Source organism: Piliocolobus tephrosceles, chromosome 2 (genome assembly GCF_002776525.5).
Source record: "Piliocolobus tephrosceles isolate RC106 chromosome 2, ASM277652v3, whole genome shotgun sequence".
Lineage (NCBI taxonomy): Eukaryota > Metazoa > Chordata > Mammalia > Primates > Cercopithecidae > Piliocolobus > Piliocolobus tephrosceles.
In genome coordinates this window covers 33,121,324-33,141,570 of record NC_045435.1, presented here as the reverse complement: position 1 = coordinate 33,141,570, position 20,247 = coordinate 33,121,324, and positions in this window count along the sequence as shown.

Here is a 20,247-nt window from a genome sequence, read left to right as displayed (position 1 = left end):
TCCCTCTCCCACCTGATACAAGGGGTCCATACCTTTGTATCCTCACATTGACAAATTATTGGGTGTAGGTTGTCCTCAGGAAAGGAGTAGAGCATTGGATGAAGCACTTTCCTTTAATCAATGCCGACTACAGGAGAGGGACCCAGCTAGGAGCAATCAGGAGCTAAGACTGCAGTCACATGGAGCAGGAAGTGCCTTGATCCTAAAGAATTATCTGGCCGGGCGCGGTGGCTCAAGCCTATAATCCCAGCACTTTGGGAGGCCGAGACGGGCGGATCACAAGGTCAGGAGATCGAGACCATCCTGGCTAACACGGTGAAACCCCGTCTCTACTAAAAAATACAAAAAACTAGCCAGGCGAGGTGGTGGGCGCCTGTAGTCCCAGCTACTCGGGAGGTTGAGGCAGGAGAATGGTGTAAACCCGGGAGGCGGGTACACTGCAACGTCCCTGTATTATCTTCTCTGTGCTGCTTTATGCTTTTGTTTGTTTGCTTTGTTGTTGTTGTTGTTGTTGTTTTGAGATAGAGTCTCGCTCTGTCACTCAGGCTGGAGTGCATTGGGGCTATCTCAGCTCACTGCAAGCTCCGCCTCCCGGGTTCTGGCCATTCTCCTGCCTCAGCCTCCTGAGTAGCTGGGACTACAGGCACCTGCCACCACGCCTGGCTAATTTTTCGTATTTTTAGTAGAGACAGGGTTTCTCTGTGTTAGCCAGGATGGTTTCAATCTACTGACCTCATGATCCGCCCGCCTAGGCCTCCAAAAGTTCTGGGATTACAGGCATGAGCCACCGTGCCCGGCCTACTTTACGTATTTTTAAAATATGTTATTGCAGGTATTTTGATGTATTTCTTCATAGCACTTTATTATTGACCAAGCCACAGAATTACTGAAAATGAACACATTTCTGAATAAAACCGCCCATTCTGCCCATACCCAACCCATACATGCATACTATTTAAAAAAAAACAATTTCAGCTTTTCAGTCATTTCACTAGTGTGCTGACATTACCCAAATAGCAGGCTCCAAGAATTAAACAGCATGGCTCAAAGGGAATGGATGTGGTTGTACCCAGTAGGAATTTTGCTGGTTCACAGCTCCCTGATGCTTCAGAAGTACTTTAACATACTACTGTGCTGCAAAATATTGACTCTAAAACACCTCTGTCCTGGAATAGATCCACTCAGGAAAAAGCTCTTGAACCTCTGTTTCTTCCTTAACAATTGAACAGCTGTTACATTGTTAGGAGTTTTTGTGGTGGTGGTGATAGTAGTTGGTGTGAGTTCAAAGGGCAGAAATACAGGAGTAATATTTAAGGAGATAAGAAAATACTTTGATAATTCAAAGAATTTGATAGAAAAGTCGTTTCTCTAATGTTCAATTGGTAATGCTATGAAGCTATTGTAAGAAATATTTGTTTGCAGGAATACTGCTTCATAGCATGACATTACAGAGGAATGGCATTGATTATCCAGTGATTTCTAGCTTCTAGTCCGATTTTCTCTCTTCTTATACAGACTAGGTAACATAAACAAGACCCCACATATTCGAGTGGCAAAGGTGCAGTCTGAAATGAACAGTAAACTGTCTCTTTTGCCACGTCTCTTCATTTTTCTGTACAATTTATTAGTGTAATTGATAGAAAATGTGGGTCATGTTTTTTCCTATCAGAATCCTCTTGCTCTAATCTTCATCATTCAACAACTAATTGAACAAAAATGGGTCCAAGGCTTCAGCATTTATGCATTTGCTATAGATTAGTATTTAAATCCTCAGAGCTAAAATATAAGGGAATAAAAGTCATGCTCAAAACCCAATGACTGGGGCTGGGTGCCGGTGGCTAAACGAGGTCAGGAGTTCGAGACTAGCCTGGCCAACGTGGCAAAATCTCATCTCTACTAAAAATACAAAAATTAGCCAGGTGTGGAGGTAGGCTACTTGGGAGTAGCCCAACTACTTGGGAGGCTGAGGCAGGAGAATCGTTTGAACCCAGGAGGCGGAGGTTGCAGTGAGCCAAGATTGTGCCATTACACTCCAGGCTGGGCAACAGAGCCAGGTTTCCTCTAGACTTCTCCCTTTCATTATATTAGCTGACTTTTTCACATAAACAATATGTCGTGACCCTTGAATATATATAAACAATTGCTGTTATAATCGAGTACATTCTGTAACATACTTCACGTGACCAAAATTCTCAAATATAGTGAATTGTTTCTCCGTAAGACCAAATAATATTTTTTTACACTTTTTATCTGTCATTCTGAAGTCAACATCTGTGTTAAAAATTACCTGATGCCATGTGTTATTTATCATATACACATTTAATGGCCATGGTACTAAGTGATATTGTGGACTTAGGGCTTGCAGACCTTCCCTTGTCCTTTCCACACTATGCAGCTTGGCTGAAGTCCACTGTCTTCCGTGAAGTCCTCTCACATCTAATCTTTTAAATCCTTTATTGTTATTCTGTTCCTTCAGCCACACTGACACCTCTGAACCAATGTCCTTGAACGGCAGCTTCTGTCCTATTCTCCAGCATGGAGTCTCTGGGATGCTGGTGGCTGGAACTAATCCAAACTTGAATTAAGCAGCTGTGAAGAAGAGCATGAGCGCTTACATTCCCTTGCTCCCCTCAGGGCAGGAGCAGGGCTAGGGTGGGGGTGGGATGTGGTGTGGCGAAGAGGGAGTGGGCAGGATGGAATTGACTCCCAAGTTAGATAGAACTGTAAGTTTGTGCCTTTACGTACCTGGTTATTTCTCAAACAGCAATTTTGGGCAGATATGAAACAAAACAACATGTAAAATAGAAGACTTATATAAGATATAATTTTTTTTTAAGTGCAGCTATGTTATAACATAGTTCTGGAGACCTCTTGTACAGTGTGGTGAATATAGTTAACAATACCAACTATTGTGTACTTGAAATTTGCTAAGACAGTAGATCTTATGTGCCTCACCACACACTCAGATACACACAATGGTAACTGTGTGAGGTAATGGATATGTTAATTAGCCTGATTGTGGTAATCATTTCATAAAAATGTATGACTATAGCAAAACATCATGTTATATACCTTAAATGTATACTATTTTTATTTGCCAATATCTCAATAGAGCTGGGGTAAAAAATGAAATAAAAGTGCAAAATTCCAGGAACACCTGATACAATTTTGAAAAAAAAGAATATGATGCAACTTTGTGGGAGAAGGCTTGTTCTTGTCAAGGTTTATAATAAAGCTATAGTTATTAAGACAGTGTGGCGTTGAGACAATGATAGACACATAGGGAACTGGATTAACATTTTCAGACACATTCAATTGTGTATGGATTTAGTAGATGTAGTAGATGAGGTTGTGGGATGTCTTTTGTTTGTTTGGTTGGGTGTTTTTTGGAGAAAGGGTCTCACTTAATCTTTCAGACAGAAGTGCAGTTTTGCTATCATAGCTTACTGCAGCCTTCACCTCTTGGGCTCAAGTGATCCTCCCATTTCAGCCTCTCAAATAGTTGGGACTCCAGGCGCATGCCACCACACCTGGCTAATTATTACATTTTCTCTAGAAATGGGATCTCATCATTTTTCTCAAACTGGTTTTGAACTCCTGGCTTCAAGCATTCCTCCTGCTTCGGCTTCCCAAAATGCTGGGATCACAGGCATGGGCCACCACACCTGGCCTGAGGTGTGATGTTTTTAATTAGAAAAGCAATGTAGGGGTTTTCAGTAAATGGTATGTGAACCATATGCAACATAGAAAAATGGCAAAATTCAATATTTGCATTATATTATAGCAAAATAAATTCTATGTGCTTAAAGAATAAACTATTAAAGATCATGTTGATGAAGAAATATGTATTTTCATGTTTTTTTTTTCTTTTTTTTATGAAACAAGGTTTTGCTCTGTTGCTCAAGCTGAAGCGTAGTAGGGCAATCACAGCTCACTGCAGCCTCAGACTCCCGGACTCAAGTGATCATCCTGTTTCAGCCTTCCAAGTAGCTGAGATCATAGGCATGTACAATTATGCCCGGATCATATTTTAAATTTTTTGGAGAGACAGGTCTCACCATGTTGCCCAGGCTGGTCTTGAACTCCTGGGCTTAAGCAGTCCTCATGCCTCGGCCTCCAAAAGTGCTGGGGTTACAGGTGTGACCCACCATTCCTGGCCTCCTGTATTTGTATCCGTGTATAGGTATACCTCAGAGATATTTCAGGTTTGGTTTCAGATAACTACAATAAAGAGAATATTGCATAAAGCAAGTCGCATGAATTTTTTGGATTCTCAGTGCATATAACAGTTATGTCTATACTGTATTGTAGTCTACTAAATGTGCAATAGCATTATATGTGAAAAGAAAATGTACATTCCATAATTAAAAATACTTTATGGCTAAAAAACGCTAATGATCATCTGAGCCTTCTGGGAGTGATAATCTTTTTGCTGGTTGAGGGTATTGATTTGATTTTGTTGAATGCTGACTGATCTGGGTGGTGGTTCCTGAAGGCTGGGAGCAGCTATGACATTTAGAAAAAAATACAACCACAATGAAGTTTGGCATAACAATTGACTCTTCTTTTCACCGTGCTTTCTCTGGAGCATATGATGATGTTTGATAGCATTTTACCCACAGTAAAATCTTTTTCAAAATTAGAATCAATCCTCTCAAACCCTGTCCCTACTTTATCAACTAAAGTCAAACTAAAGTTTATGTAATATTCTAGTCATATTCTGTTCTATCCTAATTTTCCATTATATTCACATCTTTAGGTTTCATTTCTATTACTCATGCTATATCCACCACATCTGCAGTTACTTCTTCCACTTGATGTCTTAACCCCCTCAAAGTCATTCATGAGGGTTGAAATCAACTTCTTCCAAACTTCTATTAGCGTTGGTATTTTTGACCCCATTTCATAAGTCGTGAATGCTCTTTATGTTATCTAAAATGATGAATTCTTTCCAGAGATTTTTAATTTACTTTGCCGAGATCCATCAGAGGAATCATTATCTATGGCAGCTATGTCATTACAAACTGTATTTCTTTATTTTATTTTACTTTAAGTTCTGAGATACACGTGTAGAATGTGCAGGTTTGTTACATAGGTATACATGTGCCATGGTGGTTTGCTGCACCTATCAATCCATCATCTAGGTTTTAAGTCCTGCATGCATTAGCTATTTGCCCCAGTGCCCTCCATCGCCTTGTTTGCAAGTGAAAATTACTCCTTGATTCATGGACTGTCGAATGGATGTTACATTAGTGGCATAAAAACAGTCTTCTTGTATGTCTCCATCAGAGTTCTTGAGTGACCAATTGCCTTATTGATGAGCAGAACATTTTTAAAGAAAATTTTTTCTTCTGAGCAGTAGGTCTCAAATTGGGCATTTCAGTAAACCATACTACAAACAGATGTGCCGTCACCCAGGCTTTGTTGTTCCATTTCTAGAGCACAGACAGAGTAGATTTACCATAATTCTTAAGGGCCCTAGGATTTTCAGAATAGTAAATGAGCATTGGCTTCCACTGAATGTCATCTACTGCGTTAGCCCCTAACAAGAGAAGCAACCTGTCCTTTGAAGCTTTGAAGCCAGGCACTGACTTCTCTGTAGCTACTGAAGTCCCAGATGGCATCTTCTTCCAACACTAGGTTGTTGTGTTTACATCGGAAATCTGTTGTTTAGTGTAGCCATCTTTATCAATCATAAATTGATAAAGATCTTCTGGATAACTTGCAGCAGCTTCTACATCAGAACTTGCTCCTTCCCCTTGTACTTTTCTTAAACTTCATAAACCAATCACTGCCAGCTTCAAACTTTTCTTCTGTGGCTTCCTCACCTCTCTGAGCCTTCACAGAATTGAAGAGAGTTAGGACCTTGCTTTGGATTAGTCTTTGGCTTAAGGGAATGTTGTGGCTGGTTTGATCTCATATCCATATGGCTAAAATTTTCTCTGTATCAGCAAGAAGGCTGCTTTGCTTTCTTGTCATTCATGTGTTCACTGAAGTAGCACTTTTAATTTTCTGCAACAACTTTCCCTTTGCATTCACAACTTTGCTAACTGTTTGGCAGAAGAGGCCTAGTTTCAGCCTATCTTGGCTTTCAAGATGCCTTCCTCTCTAAGCTTAATCATTTCTAGCTTTTGATTTAAAGCAAAAAATATGAAACTGTTTGACTTGAACACTTGGAGAACGTTGCTGGTTATGAATTGGCCTAACCTCAATACTGTTGTGTCTCATAAAATAGGAAGGCTTGAGGAGAGGGAGCAAGATAGGGGAATGGGTAGTTGGTGGAGCAGTCACAACTAATGTATTTATCCATTAAATTTGCCATTTTATATGAGCATGACTTGTGGCACCCCAAAACACTTAGAATAGGTAACGTCAAAGATCACTGATTAAAGATCACTGTAACAGATATAATAATGGAAAATTCTGAAATATTATGAGAATTGCCAAAACGTGACACAGAGACACATGAGTACATGCTGATGAAAAAATCGTGCCGATAGAGTTTCTCAATGCAAGGTCACCACAAAGTTTCAATTTGTAAAAAGTGCAATCTCTTCAAGAGCAATAAATCATAGCACACTAAAACAAGGTATGCTTATTCTTCAGATTTGCTAAGAGAGTGGATGTTTGTGTTTTCACATGCACATACAGGTTAGCTAGGTGAGATGATGGATGTGCTAATTAAATAGATTGTGGCAACCATTTTGTAATTGTATGTGTATCATATCATCACATTGTAGACTTTTTATACTACTATACTTGTCAATCGTATCTCTATAAAGCTGAAATGTAAAAAAATCAGTCTCATTAAATTTAGAATTTCATGCATTTGGGGACTTTCTTGAGGGCCTGGTACAAAATCGCATAATAGTGCTCTGTAGATGAGAGCCTCTGCATGCCTCCCAGGCCCCAGGTAAGGAATGAATGGACCTTCCCTGTGCTTTCTTTTTTTTTTAAATAAAAATTATAGTTCATTCAAAGCAAGGAAATAAAAATGTCTAGCCATCCTGAGAGAAAATAAGGCCTTGCAATGAACATTTTATGTACTGGCCTTACCGCTATCTTTGTCTTAATATCTTTTTATATTTTTACACTTATGTGCTGTTGCTCCAATTCCTTTCTTATTTCCATGATATCTTACTTAGGTACTTCACTTTTTAAAATAGTTTTAAAGAGATGGTATAGGTTTAAAAGGATATACCGTGAAAGGTCTCTCTATCACTAAGTCATGAGAAGAAGTCTTCCTCTCACTTCTGTCCTGCAGTCATCCATTGTCCTCTCTGGAATCAATCAACATAATCATTGCTTGTGTATACTTCCAGAGATATACAATATCTCAGGATATAGACAGGTAAGCTCATCTATAATGAAATTTATGTGTGATCTACTTACCTAACTAGTTAGCTATTCTCTTCTCCCCTTCCTTTTTTCTCCCTCAAAAGTTATAAGAGTCTACATTTACTTAATCTATGTTGAAGATTATTTCCTATTAGTATATGGCTTCTTGAATATTTTGTGGAATGATACTTCACTATGCTGTATGTGTTTATCCAGTCTCCTGCTGTGGTATGTTGTTTTCAATATGTGTAATTACAAACATTGCCAATTACAAATAATATCACAATAATTACACTTGTCCATACATCATTTGGTACATGTATAGGTATATTCCTAGGACAGATTCCTCGAAGTAGAATTTACAGCTGAGGAATGTGTACATTTGTGATCTGACAGATATTGTCAAGTTGTCCTATATTGTGATTGACCATATTACACGTTTCTGTAAGCCATCTCAAATCCTTCTTTAAAATGTTAAGAAATAGATATCTGATTGAAGTAAGTACTTAAAATGAAAATTCAATTTGGTTTTAGGCACAATAAGATTTAAAAATTAATGAAGCTTCTCCATGATTATGTTGGTGGATAAATATATAAGCTAAGTGAAGGATTTGGTAACTACCAACATACAACTGTAGTTTTAACTTAGAATGGAAAACTACACTGGATATGTGGATGGATGGATGGATGGATAAATAGAGATAGATAGATAGATACACTGATATATGATTCACAGGAGATCCAACAGCAATTCCCCAGTTGGTAGTAAAGGAGAGCAAATCAGCAAAACAAATGTAAAAAGAGGTGTTAATAAAGTATAACAAAGAATAGGGGAATACATGTATACCAGGTTGAGAAAAAGCATTAAGAAGGAGAAAAATCTAATGAAAGGCAAGTCTGTAGTGTTCAAGAATACGGAAGAAATCTCTGGGTGTAGCCAGAGTAACAATAATGTAGAAACAAATGCAGCTTCAGGGCAATGAGAAAGACTGAAAACAGATAAACAAACAGCAAGGTTTTCTGTAGATGCTTACTGCAAATGCTAAGTAGATGCTCCAGGAATGTGTTACATGATTCAAAATATTTAAAAGATACTTAAAACTTTCTTTCTAAAGCAGAGAGAACTACAGAATCTAATTATATTTTCTACATAACTGGAGTATAATTGTCACACAACAAAGAAAGGGTATTATATGTCAAGGCAAAGACTTTAGTTGCTTTAGCCTCCATAGCTGTGCAACATAAGTAATATAAACTTCCTTAGACATCTTGTACTAAGGTAACCAAATTGTTTATGGAATATGCTAATTTCAAATATGAATATATTAAATACTAGGTATTATTTATAAATACCAACCTTTAGTTCGCACAGTTAGAAAAACTGTTCTTGAGAGGAGGAAATATCTTTCTCGTAGTCCAGATCCAATATAAAGTGTTGCCCAATCCACATGGGGATATTTATCAAAACAGAAAAGGGCAAAAAGGAGTTAACTAATTATAATACTTTCTTATTAAAATTTAAAAATATTGTTGTGTAACCTTTAAGCCTTCAAGAAGACTTGAGAGGGGGAAAAATATGTAAAGAAGAATAGGTCTAAAGGAGGAATAAGATTAATTGTAGAGAAATGAACATGAGATAAAATAACAAGGAGGAAAGAGAATTGTTTGAAATGGGAATCAGAGGACATATGATAAATCACTAGGTAATAAGAGAGAGACAAGGCTGGCACTTGATTCTAGAAAACTTGTGCCATGAAACTGGTCTCAGCCTAGTAGTAACTAATGAAGAACAGCCACCACTAGAGGCTTCCACTGCAGTGGACGGTGCAGATATGATAAATGGGAGCTGACGCACATAATCAAAGCATCATAGAAAATGGAACACATGTTAGCGATTACTTTGTTCAGTGCTCTCATTTTATATATGGGAACATCAAAATCCAGACAGGGAAAACAATTTGCTATTGACATTTGATTATCTTGTTGAAAAACTGGAACTATGACCTAGGACTGTGGATTCCTAATCCTGAGTAGAAATCCAGTAGTGATCATTTTCTTTCTTTCTTTTTTTCTTTTTTTTTTTTTTTTTTTTGAGACGGAGTCTTGCTCTGTCGCCCTGCTGGAGTGCAGTGGCCGGATCTCAGCTCACTGCAAGCTCCGCCTCCCGGGTTTACGCCATTCTCCTGCCTCAGCCTCCCGAGTAGCTGGGACTACAGGCGCCCGCCACCTCGCCCGGCTAGTTTTTTGTATTTTTAGTAGAGACGGGGTTTCACCGTGTTGGCCAGGATGGTCTCGATCTCCTGACCTCGTGATCCGCCGGTCTTGGCCTCCCAAAGTGCTGGGATTACAGGCTTGAGCCACCGCGCCCGGCCGTGATCATTTTCTTTAACCCCATGCAACCTTCCCACTTTCTCAGTGACCTCCCTGAAGCCTCTCCATATTGAATAACAACTTTTCAATCATAAATTTAATAGTGCATATGCCTACACTTGGCTAGTGGTAAAGGTAACAAAATATTTTCCCCTAGATAATTATCCAGTTGTCCTTATTTACACCCCAAAGCTGATACACACACACAAACATTTTGATATTTAATTTTACACCACTTGGCGTTTTTATTTAGTTGTTCCAGTTGAACAACTTTTGTCTTTTCAGTTACCTTATAAACTTTCAGAAGGGTGAAACCATGTCTTCTTCTTCTTCTCCTTCTCCTTCTCCTTCTCCTTCTCCTTCTCCTTCTCCTTCTCCTTCTCCTTCTTCTCCTCCTCCTCCTCCTCCTCCTCCTCCTCCTTCTTCATCAATTTCCTTGTCCTAGCAATATCTCAGTTTTTCAGTCACAATGTAAGGCTCTTCCTAAAGAATTGTAGACAGGTGGCTGTTTATCTCAATCCTTGTTTGGGCATAATTCGGAAGGAAAATTTAATTGTTTCAAATTGCCCTCAAGATACTCAGTTCTAGAGATGCTAATGCAATTTCCACATTTAGAAGGCTCATTGACCAATTAGATGCACACTTTGAAGAATGAAATTTGATACGATGTTTTTATGTTAATTCATGATCTCCTTTTCCATCATTCTCTTTTTTTGAATTTTCTGTCATTTTAAGCTAGCCCAAGAGAAGTGACTTTCACTATTTGTCATTTCTCTGTTGTTTAATCAAATGTTGGGTGGAATCAAGGCTGGCTGCTCTGAACTGCATCCAAGCAGGGATTCTTAGAGGGTGGAAATGTCAGCCTACCTATTGGGAGCTGTTCGAGAACCAGCTGGAGCTGCCTCAAACACTCTTAATTACCATTTTGTATTTTAAATGTCTCAGTCAATGTGGTCTATTAAAAAAGAAAAAAAGAAAGTAAAATAAATAAGTCCAGGTGAACAAAAAAGAAAGGAAACTCAGTATAATCCAGACTACACCTGGTGGATGAAGCATGGGCAAAACCTTTTTTAGCATGTCCTTTAAAAGACTGCAGTTAACTGCTCAAATATGCACAAATCACTTTCTTCTATGATTTCTTCTTTTGAGGACTGACTACTACAGGTAATAGCTCAGCCCTCATTCTAACTCGAATTTCCAAGAGATGTTTAATTGGGTAGGTCACCAACTATTTGGAAATCACCCTGCAAATAAAAAAAATTGCATAATTCCAGGTGTTGCCAATGACTTTATCAAGGAAATAAGCTTATTTTAGCAGAGTGACCAAAGTTACATCAGACTGCACGCAATTTTCCCAATCTCCTCTAGCTTCCAACTTCTTTCTTTCATGTTCCTTGTCTTTGACTCCACCCTTTCAGCTCACTTTTTTTGGGTCCGGTTCTGGTACCCTTATAGTCAATGGTGTTACAAACATAGTTGTCACTGGAATAGAAATGACTAGGGAGTACTGTCCATGTGTATCATAACAGTGCTCCTATTCCTCCTACAATTCAAAAGCACTGGAGAGGTACCATGGATACTTTTGATATTTCTTTGACTTTCACTTTATGGCAGCCATCTTAAAAAATACGTGTGTGTGTATATATATATATATGTGTGTGTGTGTGTGTGTGTGTATATGTGTGTGTGTGTATATGTATATATATGTGTGTGTGTGTGTGTATATATACATGTATATATATAATACTAATAACAAAGTATCACAGGAATTCACTATTACAGACTGTAAAAGTTATATGTATACTTGTATTTTTACTATAATTTTCTATTCTTTATTATATGGTTATATGATTAAAATTTAAGGCCAAAGCTTATTTAGATTGCATTTCTAACATGAAATCTTTATAGTGACAACATCATGGAAAATCCACTGCTTTAGGAAGCTGCATTAGGATCAGCGGGAGGTTTGGAGATGTTAACTGTAATGTTATTAAATGTGTATTGTGCTTTATTCAGTGAGAGAGATTTATTATTCTCATCATACTCCTTAGAAAAACCTGTGGAAAATGAGTTTAAAATGGAATTTATATCAGACATGGCTTTAAAGAAATGTAATTTTCAGAGGAGATAGGGGTGAGAGATTGTTGTGTGTAGCTATGTGTGTTTCACAAATACACCAAATATACATTACTGAGAATATTTCACTTCACAATATGTACTTTGGGAGATCATAGGGTCTTTCACTGCTCATCTATGGAACTCTTTTTCTTTAGAATAATTCCTTAAATTTATGGTGATAGAAGAAAATAAGTTTTGTGAATGCTTTCTAAACTTTGATTCAGATGAAAAATAAACTGCTTAATTTGTCAATTAATTCTAAATGATTTTTAACTGTTCTCAAAAATACAATACTCTCTTCAAAGTCAGATTAACCACTTTTGATGATATTCTTCTGCATAAGGTCCACTGGGCTTTGAAGGTAGGACCTTAATAGGCCCTTCAAAGAATTGTTCCAGCTATGTCAGTATCTCAGAAATGGGCTTACGGCTTGCAAACGTGACTACCTTGAAAAGGGTAGTACTCATTAGAATATACAAATTCTGTTTTGTTTAAAAAAAAAAAAACCTCAGCCATTTGACACTATATTCTAACTATTTATGAAGTTGAAAGAAAAAATATTATTCACTTTTTAATGTATTTTTTTTTTTTTTCAAACTCATGGCAACTTTATTGTCAGTGTGGGCTGGGTGGTGTGAGAGGGTTTTTTTCAATGTAGTCATTTTTTAAATATTTTTCATTATGAGCTATGTGTCTGGCATCATGGTAAATATTTAATATATCACAATGATACAACAGACATGGAACCATTCTAACGGAGCTTATAGAGAGCAAATGCAGTAATTACAACAATGATTCTCCAGATATGAACTGTGATAAAATTGTGAAGCAAAAATACAGTGTGATACAAAAGCAGAACATAGGAGGCCCTAACCCAGTTGTAGAGTCAGGGAAGATTATAGAGAAAAGACCTAAGCTCAGGTGCAGCCATGGTATTAACTACTTTCAGTGCATTACCTTATTTTATTTTCACATCAGGTTTGAAAGTTACATCTTATTTATCCCCACTTTATAGATGACAAAACTGAGACTTTAGAAGATTAAGTAATTTGTCGAAATCCACACTGCTTACATGAGGCATTATTAATATTTCAATCTCTGTCTATCAGATTCTTAAACTCGTGCTCCTTCTTCCACACCTGTTCCCAGCAATGCCATGAAGAGTCTGACAAATTATGCTGCACTGATTTGCTAAACCTGCAAGGATCCTAAGTATGTTAAGTGGGATTCAGTTGACATTGTCTGATAAAGACTCTTTGTGCCAAGGGAATTTTGAAAATAATCCAGTACAAATCTACATTATCTTAGATGAGCACAAATTGATAAATTGATTCCTATCTTTTTTTCCCTTTTACAGAAATCTGTTTCCATGGAAAACATAGATCCCTAAAATGTAATAAGCAGCAATCTGGGACAGGGTAGATTGTGTCACTCAAACAGATTTTGAACAGATTATTTGGCCAACTTTACTTCCTCTCTTACACTCAGATACTGCTGTCATTATTGGCCCAGAAAAATCTGTCATTTTTACTGGGTAAATGTTCCAACAATCCAGGGAATTTCAGCAAAACATATACACACTTTGCATGTTCACTTCAATTTTACAACTATTTATTGGGTACTTTCTACATGCAAAGCATTTTCCTAGGCTGTGTCTTTTTTCTCCAGCAATGAACCTATTTAGTATCTAGTATAACAGTACTAAAACAATGTAATAATTAAGTAACTTAATGTGGAGGGGGGTGATTTAACTCTCATGGAGACAAAGTGCCAGAAGAATTGAATGGAGGAAAGAAGCACATCTGGCTTCTGAAAGAAATAACATTTGAAGTAAGACAGAAAATGTGGGTAGGGAAAAGAGAGAGACACTATAAAAGAATAATAGTATGTACTAACAACTGGCTGTGGGGAAGTTTTTGGCACACTTGTATGAAGAGTGATTGCCCCTGAATGAAATATATATGCATGCAAGAAAAAGTAGTTAAGGTTTACAAGTTAAGATGGGGGAGGGGGCCAGTAATTTTGTGGAGTAAACATTTGAAGAGGCCGGCGCAGTGGCTCAAGCCTGTGATCCCAGCACTTTGGGAGGCCGAGACGGGTGGATCACAAGGTCAGGAGATTGAGACCATCCTAGCTAACACGGTGAAACCCCGTCTCTACTAAAAAATACAAAAAACTAGCCGGGCGAGGTGGCGGGCACCTGTAGTCCCAGCTACTCGGGAGGCTGAGGCAGGAGAATGGCATAAACCCGGGAGGCAGAGCTTGCAGTAAGCTGAGATCCGGCCACTGCACTCCAGCCTGGGCGACAGAGCCAGACTCCGTGTCAAAAAAAAAAAAAAAAAAAAAGATTTGAAGATAACTGAGAGCATTCAGAATTTTGAAGAAGAGGTTAATATGCTTTGAGACACACTTTAAGAAGAAATAATGAGTGAATTTGTTTACAATTATTTGGATTGGAGGGAGAAGAGAAAAACTTGGAGATTCTTTTTAAAAATAGTGACAATGTGAATGAAAGGATCATGATGATGAGGTATATTAATATGGACAAAATGGTGGTGTTTTCATAAAGTGCTAGTGATCTGTAGCATCATTACGTGGTACTGAAAAATTTTGCATTTACTTTTGTTTATTAAGTAGAAAGAAAAGTGACTGAATATGGTTTGTGCCAGTTGTTGGTGAGAAAGTAGAATTGTCATACACTGATTGTGGTGGTGTGAATTGGCAAAACCCTTCTGAAACATTGTTTCATGTTACCTAATAAAGCTGGATATACCACACTTTATGACCCAACAATGCAACTCCTGCGAACGTTCTAAATAACTGTGTGCATAAAATGAAAACACACGTATAAAAGTATGCATAGCATTTATAATAGCCCCAATGCTGCGTTGCTTCCATGCAACACAGTTGTTCATAAATATAAGAATAGATAAATACGCTGCAGTATATTCCACGATGGAATGCAATGTAACAATGAAAATGAATGAACTGCCACTACATACAACCGTGTAGATGAATCTCCTAAAGACAGTATTGTGCAAAAGAAGTTGAACACAAAAGAGTACATTGAGTATTATTCCATTCATATAAAGTTCAAAACAGGTCAAACTATTGCATCAGAAGTCAGAATAGGGGGTGAATGAGCAATGATTGGGAGGGGCAAGAGAGGGTTCTCAAAGTCCTGGCCAAGTACTTTTTCTTGGTTTAAGTGGTGGTTACATGCCTGTGCTCTGTTCATGAAAATTCACCAAGGTGTCTACTCACGATTTGTATACTTTCCCATATGTATGCTGTATTTCAGTAACAAGTTTGCGAAATTTAAAAAGTAACTGAAAAATGTGAACTATTGTGGAAAAGTAAAGACATTGCAAACGTGAAATGGAAGTGAAGCCGTCAAGATGTTTACTCATTTCAAACTGCTATATTTCATTCCAAATGGTGCAGTGCAGTCAAACATCTGGCACTTCAGCCTTCTGAGAACCAGAAATCACTCTGGAGGACGAATAGGACAAATAATGTAGAATTCTATTTTACTCTCACACACATGAGTTTACTGTGGGGTAGTTTGTAATACAACATGTACCTCATACATTGAAGTAGCTTTCTTGGCTATTTTAGCAAATATTTGTGTGTCATTCTCTATTGTGGAATGGGAGAATCTTGAAAAAACAGAAAAGCAGACGGACTGGTGGTGATCAGTTTAAATGCTTGCTTTGTTAAAGTATGTGCCGTTATATTCTGGCATCGTCATTTTCATCACACATAAACATAATGGTTATTACAGTGTGCACACTCATTAAAACAACCTATATATGCCTTACTTAATGGTTGACAACTCAAAGCTCTAAGTCCTAACCTCCAGTCTGGCCTTGTTATATACACCAACTAAAAATGCACTCATAAGATAATGAGCAATCACTACTTTCCTACATAAGTAAAGGTAAAAGGAATGACACCTAAAATTTTAATAAAACTTAACAGGTATAGGAGCAGTTTAAATCACAATTGAAATACAGAATCTTTGATAACTTAATTAAATTATGTAAGCCATTGTTTCTCTTTTGTCCTTGCTCTGATTTGTCATTTGCAGGCTACTTGGAATCAATGCTAAGCAACTGTAATCTTTGAGCTTGGTTTTTGGTGGATAGGAGCTGAGAAATTAGTTTTAATAGATTACCCTTTAAGGACACCAGTAACAGAATTTCAGCAGAAACCAAAGATTTAAGGTCACAGAAAGGAATTAAGCACCTGTCTTCACAACGGATAACTTCTTCAAAGGCAGGTTCCTGAGCATTGAGGGAATGAGCTTGCAGTGAGTTTTCACTCCAGGGAGAAATGACACACCTTCATTGTGGATAGAAGATACCTTTCTTCTGGGTTAGCTGCTAACTCATTTTCCCTATACTGAATCCACTTTCACTATTTAAATGCAAAAACCATTAATATAACAGGCCTGACATCCAGGGTATGATTAAAGTGCTATAGCACTATTTTTTTTTTTTTTTTTCTGGAGTGGGAAGGCAATTTATGCTGAATCTGAAGGGCCGCTCCCTACCTATAACTAGCTAGCTTATGGCATTTTCAATTCAAGACAGTGTCCATTCAGCGCCCATATCCACACTTACAGAGGGGAGTAATGTCACAGGCACACCCAAATTCATAGCATATGTAGTCTCAGAATTTTGATGTATTTGATCTTTTGCTAACTCATAACACACATCCACACACCCACACACAATGGGGTAAAATCTGACCTATAAGAGCTGAAACAAATCGGGTCTTTTCCCCAGTTAAATTCTTGACATTTTAACAATTCCTGTTATATTTCCATTTGATGCAGAAAACCTGCCTATGTTGTGCTAGCATTCTTCGTTTTCACCTTTCCAATACTAGGGGAATTAATTGATTGTTTTGTTTTAAAAGACTTCCTGCAGGGTTGCAGACAAGCTGGGTAAATAAAAATAAGCAAGAGAGAGTAAATTGTTTCTGTACATGATATTATATCCTACTTAATTATGTTAATAGAGACTAAAATAATTATGAGCTGACTGTTCTTATTTATGCCACTCTATTGGTATAAAATTTACTTTTCTCTTTCAGGGCTGCATGGATCTGTGTACTATAGGGTTCTATACTTTTCTCTGGGTTTTCCTTTTTTCCTATTTTATTTGATTGGCAGCAGGCAACAGAGGATAAGTGAAGTAGGAGGTAAAGCCAAACCAGTGAAGTAAATATTTATTCAAACGTTAGGACTTTTTCTTTTAATGTCAGATATCTGTACTATTGCTGTTCCTATTATGAGTGAGATTCAAAAGATAAGAATAACTTTTCCCTGACCCTTTTGCTGAAGTTACAGAAAAGGGGAAATAAGCAGAGAGAAGCTGGTGTTAAGCAGTTACATCTGAATTATTCAATTTTTCTTTTCGCCCCGCAGATGTGTTTTTCTTCTACATCTTACAAATCCTGCTGAAATTCATTTGACCTCTTTCTAAACTCCAGCCATTCAGTTAAATGTGGCATTCTATGCACTTAAAGCTTTAAACTTTAGCAAGATGGAGCGATGTGGGGAAAAGGAAAAGCCTATTTCTTGAGTTGAAGTTGAGCGGTGCCCCAGACACTAAGTCAGATGTTCATTTACTTATCAGAATAATTTTATAGAAAAGAATACTTCTTGCTGAAGTCAGAAATGTTAATAATTTGCCCAATTTTACACTGTTAACAGATAGCAAAGTTTGAATTGTCAACTGGCTGTGTGATCCAAATCCTATGATTTTTGTAATACGTGTTTCTGAAAAGTACATATCCCTGAAAGTCATTTTATTATCTAATTTTCAATTTGTGCTGTTTCTTATACTGTCAGGAAAATAAATTTACCTTAGAATATAATTAATATTTCATTTTAAAAACCTGGAAAGCACAATTTTTCTCAGCAAGACACTCATAGAAGCATGCAGCTTCATTTCTAATGTAAACTACACCCACTTAAGTGGTTTTGTCTCTAAGATGATCCTACGTTTCTGGCTTACTTACATTTTGTGCTACAAAATATACTGATATTCTGCATAACAGAATACCAGAGTCTGATAACTTATTTAAAAAAGAAATTTATTTCTCACAATTCTGGCGGCTGGGGAGCCCAAGATTATAATGTTGGCATCTGGTAAGGGCCTTCTTGTTGCATCACCCCATGGCAGAAGGGGAGAGGGTGAGAAAGAGACAAAAGGAACCAAACTCATTATTTTATAGGGAACCCAATAACAGCATTAATCCATTCATGAGGGCACAGCTTTCATGCCCTAATCACCTCTCTTTAGGCACCACCTCACAACATTGTTGCAATGGGGATAAAGTTACTAACACACACTTTTTGGTTATCATATTCAAACCATAGTAGTTTCTAATGCAGTATATAGAAAACAAAAAGTTGCAATGGTGATCATAAAGAGATCAGTGAAAATGTCTGTCCTGGGACAAAAGATCAGTTTGTGAGTTTTTCTTGCCCAGAGTCCCAGAGATTCAACTGCAATCTAATTTTACTTCCAATGCTTCCCTTCTCTCTGAGCTTAAATAGTCCCATCTGAAACTTGACTGTCTAAAGTTCATGTAGAACTAACTCTAGCACAGACAGTTCAAATGTTTAGTAGAGCTAAGAACCTGAAGGGCAGATTATAATTTTTTTTCTTTTTAATCTAAACCACTTGTGACTTCTAAATTAGGATGGCAAGATTTCAGATATAGTATTTTCTGCTTCTAGTCAAGTCAGTTAATACTGTAATTTACTGTGTTAATGGTACCATTTGTCCCTTTTGCTCTCACCCCATATGTAAAGGCAGCAGTTTAAAAGGGGTTGCATAAACTCTGCTTCAACGAAGGGTAGAAAGGTTGTGATTATAAATAATGCACTTTATAGGATAAATAATACACTTCACAGAATAAATAATGCACTTTGCAAAATATAAATCAGCATCCTTGGATATTGACTCTGAAGACACTTTGGCAACCTTGATGGCATTACCATTAATATGAGACTCTAAAGAGCATGACTAAAGTACTTAATGCTGTATTTCATATCACATTGTACATAATTGCAGAAGTGAATTTTCACATTACTAAAGTAATACATCAGAATATAATCTGGTCACTGATTATTAGGGATACCTGCACAAATAGAATTGCTAGGAAACTGCATTTATTTTTAATCCAAACAATTTCAACAAGGAAAGTTTTCAACCTTGAGTTGCCAAAATCTAAGATAACCCTAATCATCATCTGTCCTTTGTAGTTTTCTTCTCTTTTAAAATCTGCCCCTGTTTGCCAGTCTAATCATGGAACTCACAAATTGCAATTTCAAGAAGACACAAAGAGACAATATAAACTTTGATCTCAAGCGTCTCTTGTAGGATTCCAAAAAGCAGTTTTGTGTTTTACAATTTCACTTTGACAACAATGATTAGAAGTCCAGTGGCTGCCACGGTAATTGCTCCATAATCATATCTGCAATACCTGACCTGGTTTATGCATATAATCTATATTCTAATAGCAGTCAACAGGTCACAAGTTAATAAAAATACCATCAACGTCCCCCTGTGACTAAAGAAGAGAGATATTCATCTTCCTAGGTTGTGGTGGGCCAATATAATTTCCTTGGCTGTTAGTGTAATTAACTGTGATGGCCTGCAGAGTTCCCTGGAGTATAGGGTGGCACAGAATGACCTTGAAGCCTGCTCTTGGTGATAGTGTGCCAGAGGGCACAGTTTGTCAAAGGTTTGGACTGCCCTGAGTCAGGTTCCCAGGATGATACCTGGTCATGTAATCATGCTGGACAACAAAAGCATTTATCCACAGTTTGTATTTTCCCAGTTTCAGGTGCATATAAATAGAGCAACTGGTGATACTTGTGAAGTTGACCACTTTTCTTGGATCTCTCCAGCCTCACTTTTTGCTACCCTTCCAAATCTAAGACTTTCAACCTTGTTTTGCTATAAATACAATGTGCCTTCCAACTTTTCAAAGTTCTCCCATACCTAATCAAAACACAAAAACATTGATATCAACATTTAAACTTAGACCAGTACACCATCACATAAAAATTTAAATCCTCTTAAGTATTTGCATTTGTAAACCTCCTTTTAAAAATGGATGAACATGTTTTTATTTCTCATAAAAAGTGTAAAATGGGGATTTAGGATCTGAGAAAAATCGAGGAGTGCTGCAAGTAATTCCTGAGATAATATAATACTTCCTTTTAATCCTTGGAGTAAATTTGCTTTATTTATGTCTGGGGTTGTACTTGGGGACTGAGGAAACGAATCTAGAAAGCCAGTGAGGAGTCTAAACATTTTCCTTTCTGTCCTCAATCACAGCTTTACCGTTTTAATATGAGGATCTCACTGGTCACTGTCAGTTTCCTAATGAAAAATT